The sequence below is a fragment of the Ammodytes marinus genome (genome assembly GCF_949987685.1).
Source record: "Ammodytes marinus genome assembly, chromosome: 5".
NCBI classification, from domain to species: domain Eukaryota; kingdom Metazoa; phylum Chordata; class Actinopteri; order Uranoscopiformes; family Ammodytidae; genus Ammodytes; species Ammodytes marinus.
This window is the reverse complement of record NC_137234.1, coordinates 33267552-33275264: the sequence shown is the minus strand read 5'-3', so window position 1 is coordinate 33275264 and position 7713 is coordinate 33267552.

Genomic DNA, 7713 nt, shown 5'->3' with positions numbered 1-7713 from the left:
CAGGTTAGACCCATGGCGTATGTTGCCGCAGTAACTGACTCTTGGTTGCGCTGAACCTGCTACCTGAAACGGAAAACCCAGAGTTTCCACTAACTCAGAGCGAACAAACTCTGGGTTGCCTCAAAACCAGCTACCTGAAACAGGCCCCTGTTGTCTTCTACTACTAGTTACTAGTACTCACACTGCGCAACACAACGGCTATATGATCGATAACAATTTCACGTGATCGACAATATTCTTAACGAGCAATGATCGATTAATCGATTAATTATGCCCATCCCTAATATGTGACAAATAAACACCTCCCACCGTCAGTGGAGTGTGATAACTGCTGCAAGGGGCTTGTGTTCCTTACATTTGGAACCAAATGGGGACAAAGTACCAGATTGCATTTTCCCGTGTTTACGGATTTCTCTTTATATCAGAAAGTAAACAACTTTGGATTGGAACTAATTTTCCATTTATTCTCAATTTAAAGCCAATATAGAATTTGGGTAAGTTTACATTACAGAGTCTTTGTGAACCGGCTTCAATCTTAATTTAAAAAAACAAAAAAGCATTTCACTTTGTGTGCAGTTTGTTAATCCTGTTAGCTAATTTTGGCCATAACTTGCACTCATCCCTGCACATTATGAATGTGGGCCGGGGTTTTGGACACAGAACATGCATTCTGATGGCCACTGGTAGTCACAGCATATTCAGCAGTGCTGTGATCATGCCACACAGGAACCCGCAAATTTGTCAGTATGAGACATCCGGGTGTAAATTGAGAGTTTTGATATTTAGTGGAGCTGCAGCCGTCGGTCAGCTTGGAGGAGAACTAGTGTTCATTCACTTTATTTAAATCCACATTTTTGTTGAGATGGGCATAAGCCAGTGTCCCCTTGAGGCCTGATCTGTCCCAATAGGAGACTGTTGATATGTGATGACGCCTGCAACAGAGGAGGAGAGGCCAGTCTGAGACAGGTCCTGCGTTCAGCTGACCATTAAAAGTAGGCCTATCTAGTTAGCATGCAGTAGGCGTTCAATTGGGAGATTATTTTACTTATTTATTTCATCATAACATTGCGCCTTGATCTTGCCTCTTGCTTTTATATCCGTCAAATCCCCGGTTGTTTCATACGGAGGCTCCGTCGATGTGACGACACTTCGGTATGCACTGGATTGTGGGTCAGAATCGCATGCTGATTTCGGCACTAAAAATCTTGGACGGATGGAGTAGACATTCGGGTATTTTTAAGCATACTAAGTCCGACCACAAGAATTGGGACATCCTAAATCTTTTTTCTACCATACTAAATAGCAAAAAGAACATAGGGAGGATGTCTGTTAAAGTCATGGATTTAAATATAGGGATGGGTCAGCACACTTACATTGTAAGCCAGGAAAATACAAAGGTTGGAATAACGCTTGATTTATTTAAATCAGGAAAGCCTCACTTGAATATTAAACCTTCACAAGGTAAAGCACACCCTATTACAGCCTGTGAATGTGCACATACTTCTTTTTTCAAATGAATGTAATGTTGTTTGGTCACAGGTGGGCAATTCTCTCCCCAGCGAAATGACAAATCAAAACCTAAGGTGAGGTCAATGTTGGGACCTCCGTCTCATTAAATCTCTGTTCCATTTAAATATCTTTAAAGTTTGGACAAATTCAAATTTAAGTAAGCTTTATTTATAGAGCGCCCTTCACAGACCAGGGTCACAAAGCACTTCACAATGCACTTCCAAAGCACTTTTACATATGTTAGCACATTTTATACACACACTCAAACACCGATGGCAGTAGCTGCCATGCAAGGCGCTTTCTGAACCATCGGGAGCAATTTGGGGTTTAGTGTCTTGCCCATGGACACTTCGACATGTGGCGGGTAGGCGGGGAATCGAATCTCCGACCCTGCACTCCAGAGGCGATCTCCCTACCCACTTCGCCACTGCCGCCCTGAATGTGCATTTGAAACCCAAGTGTAACCTTACTTAGTACAGCTCACAGTTCAAGTAGCTTACTTAGCGTAGCTTAGCTTTGAATGTATTCATATATGACTGCTGACAATGTATAGTAGTTTAGGAGTTGCATTACGATGTTTACTTGAGTGGCAAAGATGTTAATGGAGAAGTAATTGATTTGGTCCTCTTAGCTAACTTCCTGTCAGTGACTGCAGTTAGCAGTCCCCTCCCTCGTCCCTACACCACATGAACACACAGCCGTCTTCATCAGATAGTGCTGCGATGGAGAGCAGCAACTCATCGTTCACGGGCACAGAGACATAGCACTCGACATAAAACGTGCGGGATACTCAAAATTTTAACTGGCAATTACTGCAAAGCTGATTGACTGGGAGACCTGTGTTATGGAATGTGCAAACTGTTTAAGTGATTGCTTTATGAATATAGAGTGATTATATTAACAAAAAAATATCACTTACTTCCCCTTTAATCTGCTTCCTGAAGCAATCTCATTTTCTTTATTTATGTTTGCTTACAGGAATTGTTCTTTTTATATTGGTTGATTAATAACTGATTCCTCTCATACGCTAAATGGCTAGTGTTTGGACAGTGACCAAGGATCAGAGCATTTAGTCAGCAATAGAATGTTGAATCACGTTGATTTGCTTCTTCAGATCCAAATGAACTGCTGCTATTAGTCCTCCAAGTGCTTTCTGTTAAGATAATGATCTATCGTATTTTATCATAAAAAGGTCAGAGCATCAAGGCACAGCAATATGAATGTGAACATTCCCTGGGGTGGCAGTGGCGAAGTTGGTAGGGAGGTTGCCTCTGGAGTGCAGGGTCGGAGGTTTGATCCCCTGTCTCCCCGCCACATGTCGAAGTGTCCCTGGGCAAGACACTGAACCCCAAATTGCTCCCGATGGTTCAGAGGGCACCTTGCATGGCAGCTACTGCCATCGGTGTATGAGTGTGTGTATGAATGTGGCAAGAAATGTAAAGCGCTTTGGGGCTGAGAAAATCGTCTAAAAAGCATTATATAGCCTAAGTCAAGTCCATTTACCTTTAGCGAACCTGAGCTGTGTCCCAGTTGCACAGGGCTGTATGTACCTATCGTTTGGAGCACGTTGTGCCACACAATATTTATTGGCAGTTAGTGTGCGGGACAACAATGTTGCTATGCCGTGTACTCTTTACAAATCTGTTCAGATTCAGAAACGTAAAGCTGCAACAATCAATATGGTGTATACTTGCAGTAAGTGAATCAAATAAGGATGTGTGATTTGGAAGGGGTCGATCCAAGTGATAAAACCCAGAGATTTATACAGTTTCCCTCTTTTAACTGGGAGTTTTAGTGGCTTGTCAACTCATTGTTTTAGTAACTGTGTAACATTAGCTGTGCTGTTTTGTTTAGTTGCACTGCTCTCTTCAACGTAAAACAAAGTCAAAGTGAGTGACTAGAGTAAAGTAAATAGTCCAATTCCAAACAAATTATTCCTAATGTTGCTCCATTTCTGCTGGATGTGTACGTAGGCCACTGTTAAATATTAATTTGGTCTGAATGCTTAAATGAATGTGTACTTAATTTTACATTGTGAACTAACAATGCATTCAAATCCCAGCTAGAACAAGTAGGCCTATGTACGTGTGTATATATGTAAATAGGTATGATGTAGTGGTGCAGGAAATTCAAAACCCTTATGGGCCGTTATATACACAGTACTGGATGGAGCCACAGAGCAGCTTGCATAGAGAAAACGGGACTTCAACACAGGCAACATGTGTAAAGTTACTCTGATGACTTCCCAAGGGATGAGATTTTTTTTATATCTAAAGGAAAATGGCGCCAAAAATCCCGTGAGCACAGGCTTTAAATAGCAGTAGTATTAGCGTGTAACTGCCACTTGAGGTTTTGATTTAATTAAACTAATCTGCCGTGGTGAAAGGCTAATTGTTAGTAAGGGTTAATATCCCTTAAGAGGAGAGTGTTGGCGTGCTGTGTGTGTGTGTGTGTGTGTGTGTGTGTGTGTGTGTGTGTGTGTGTGTGCCTGAGACATATGGAAGCTATAGAACAGAGTGTCCAGACTGAGAACACTGTGTTCTCCCAGTGTGTGCAAAGGAGACAGTGTGCACAAATGTTCATGGATTTTTCCAGTGGCTTGTGTGATATTTTGCCAAGTCTTCCAGCCATATGGATTCATCAATATGTGTTTGGCTCCAGAGGGTTGAATCGAGAGAGTTGAAGAGAACAGTGTGAGTTTCAAACAGCAGTGTCGAACATAAATCAGATTAGAAAAGTCTCTCTATCTCTCCAAATGTTCCAACTGCTCCTAATCTGCATTGCCAAGAAAAACGTTTTCTCAGTCAGTGATAACCAGCACTCAACCATTAAGGTGTTATGCCCATGGTTTGGTAATGATGGAATAGAAACATAATGGGATATTTATTGACTTTTTAACTCATTTATCAGAAAATGTGATCAGTTTTTTGCCTTTTTGTGTTTCTTTAGCTTCAGGGCAGTTTGTTTGTTTGTTTGTAACCTTTATTTAACCTCGAAAGATCAATTGAGGGGTGACCCTCTTTTACAATGACGTCGAGTAGTCATTGTTTCCCATTCGTTTCAGCATCAGAGGACATCATGTGTTCTTCCATTGTTCTCAGTTGAGTTATTGTGAAATGGTCATACAGTGCAGACCTTTTAGAACAGTGGTTCAGAGAGTGACATAATTCATTCTGATAGTGATCTGAAATGAAAGAAGAGCAATGGCTGCTCAGACAGTGACAAAACATATCCAGGAAAAAAACAAACATGGAATGATTTGGGAAAAGTGTACTGTAACAGTAATGTAACTAATGATTAAAGAAGTGGCTTACAACCTATGGTTTGAGGCTCCCAAGGGGTCAAGAGATCATTCTAAGGGCTCACCACATGATTCATGATATAATCAGAAAAATAACTGACTTAAACTAAAGGACTTCAAATCTAAATAATTAGTTTCTCACTGATTTTTCCACAAGTGCCTGAGTACTTTACATGTATTTTCTATGCAATGTGAAAGATTTGAAACATTTTAACTTTTAAGTTTAACCACGTCTGTCTTTTTTAATTAGTATTAATGTTTTAGTTTGTATGAAGAGCCAGTGAACAGTGTTGGTGCCTTTACAAAGGGGGTTGAGCTGACACAACCTGCCACCTGTGTGTTCTTGTATTCCTCTGAAGATGACTTATGGTACTAATAACTGCAATAAATATATAACTTGTTACCTTGGCTGTTTTGATTGTGTTGCCTCTGAAAGCTGGCTACAAATGAGCCTTTATATCAACTAAGAGAAGAAGGCTTTCAGCAGTACATCATTTATGTTTCAGCGCCATCTGTAGGCTAAGTCAAGTCAACTGTATGAAACAGAATTGGCATAACACTAAATATTTTTTTTCATGTGTATTCGGAGTGAAAAGAGTTACGAATAAAGGGTTTCATATAGAGCCCATACACAATTCTTTAATTTAAAGACCTATACTTCACCTGTGGAAATATGAAGGTGTATTGAACTCTGAGATCCTATGTAGTATAAAAGTGCAAACATTTTTAGAAATCGGTTCATCCTAGCTTGAGAAAAGGCAGAAAGAGTGTTTTATGGTCTCACTGTCTAACCCTACATTTTACCATGTGTGACCTCACACATGGTAAAATGTAGGGTTAGGATTAACAGGACAGCTGGGCCAAGGGAAGACAAACCTCATTCATTATATTATAATAGTGATTTTATAATGATAGAACGCCAGTTCCATGGGTGAAGTATTCCTTTAAGTAAAATAATGGTGTCTACGCTTCTTGTCCGGCTTCACAGAAATCAACTTTGTTCAGACATGATTCAAGTAGAAATACACATTTATGACCAATATTTAAGCAATAGCACATGAGAGGGAGAAAAAATTAAAATGGCCGCTGTGGGGGCCATATGAAAAATTGGCAATGGCCCTATAGCCAGAAATCTTCCTTAGGGCATGCTCTAACAGTGTGCCAAAGCTCATGTTTGTATCATAAAAAGCACAATGCATTCACATATCTGCTGGACTATAGGCTATTCGGAATGTCCTAATATGGCTATTTCACTGGAGGAGTATTCTAGAAAAATCTCATTAGAAATTGAACTGTAATATATATCTTCATACAACCACTGGTTATTGTTCAATAGCATCCTAGACAATACATAAATGGTACATTTGGCAGGGATTTATGTTTTGGTGATATTTGAGAGAAAAGTAAAGGAACCCTCTTTTCCTATCACCACAAAAGTACCATTTCCGCCTAAACTAAAGCTCTGTATACAGGACTCTATTTCAATAAATGTTTTGGTAAATTACATTCTAACTTTTTGGTGAAGTGGGACAGACACCTGGTTAGTACCTCAGCAAATCTGATGAAGAAAAGAGTGAGCATTCCCAAGTTATGGGCTTTTTTGTCACATATCCCCTATTCGGAATGGCCTAATTTGGCTCTTTTTGAGGGACTGGGGTAGTTCTAAAGAATAACCAAAAAAACACATTTCGCCCAAAGATAAAAGTGCTCAAGAATCAATTTCATGAACAGGACATTCTAAAGATTTAAAAAATCATTGTTGAGGTTTGTTCTACCTCGGGTAGGGGTACCTGGAAATCTGAGGGCCCCTCCTGCTAGTCTATTAAGCCTGTGACTCCAGTCATTCAGTGCCAGAGTATACTACGTACCAGAGCGGTAAATTACCCGAGATCAGGATTACCTATGTTAGTTGTTTTCTTCTAAGTCTCAGTTGGAGTTAGTTTTAACTCTGCTCCTCTTTTCTTCCGTGCCAGTCGCCTCCACTGTTCACCTTTCCTGCTCGCCTGCCTGCGGGTTCTGGATATCCACTAGCCTCTGCTCGCTACGCTATTCAGCCGTCCAGTGTCCTGCCAGCCTGCCTGAAATAAACATTGTTCTAAACTCTAGACTACCTGGGTTTTCTGTTTGTGGTTGGGTCATTGCGGTTGGGTCATCCCGAGCTATCATAACATTTTCTATAGGTTTGTTTTTTTATTTTCAAAAGGGAACTTTTCTACAACCTATTTCGCCTTCGAAATCAAACGGCCCGTGGTTGCATAAAAAGAGTAAATATTTCAATATATCTTGAGACGACATTTCAATCTTTAACTAATCTCATAATCACAACAGAATATTTGGCATTGTGGTATGGGCATAATGCAGATTGAACTTTAAAATGCAATACAATTACTATTTTCAGACAAATTCTTTAAATACACCTGTTTTATCATATTTTACTGTGAAATACTGTGCTTATTTTAGTTATGAACCAAAATGAATACGAAACAATTAGTTTTATTGTGTAAACATTAGGCCATTAGGCCTCTTACAGAGTTTTTTTTGGGGGGGGTTTTCAGTGTGCTGACCATGGACCTATATCCGTACCCTACCCAACTTTCGGCAAATGGAATGCCAAAATAACCGGACCGCTCCGACCCGACCCGCCCTACTCGGTGGAAACGAGGCATAAGGTGCTGACTGAAGCTCCTGCTGTTGGAGAGGTGCTGCAGAGAAAGGATGTGCGACAAGATAACACGGCAGGGCCGGCGGCAGCCAGGGGCCAGGGTGGGCCGTGCCCACCCAAATGTGGGCTGTGCCCACCCAAATGAAAATAAAAAATAAATGTTTTAGGTTGAAGTCCAGACCCACTATCGGACGGACCTGTTCATTCGCTGTCTAAGAAAATGTCAAATAAAATTCAGACA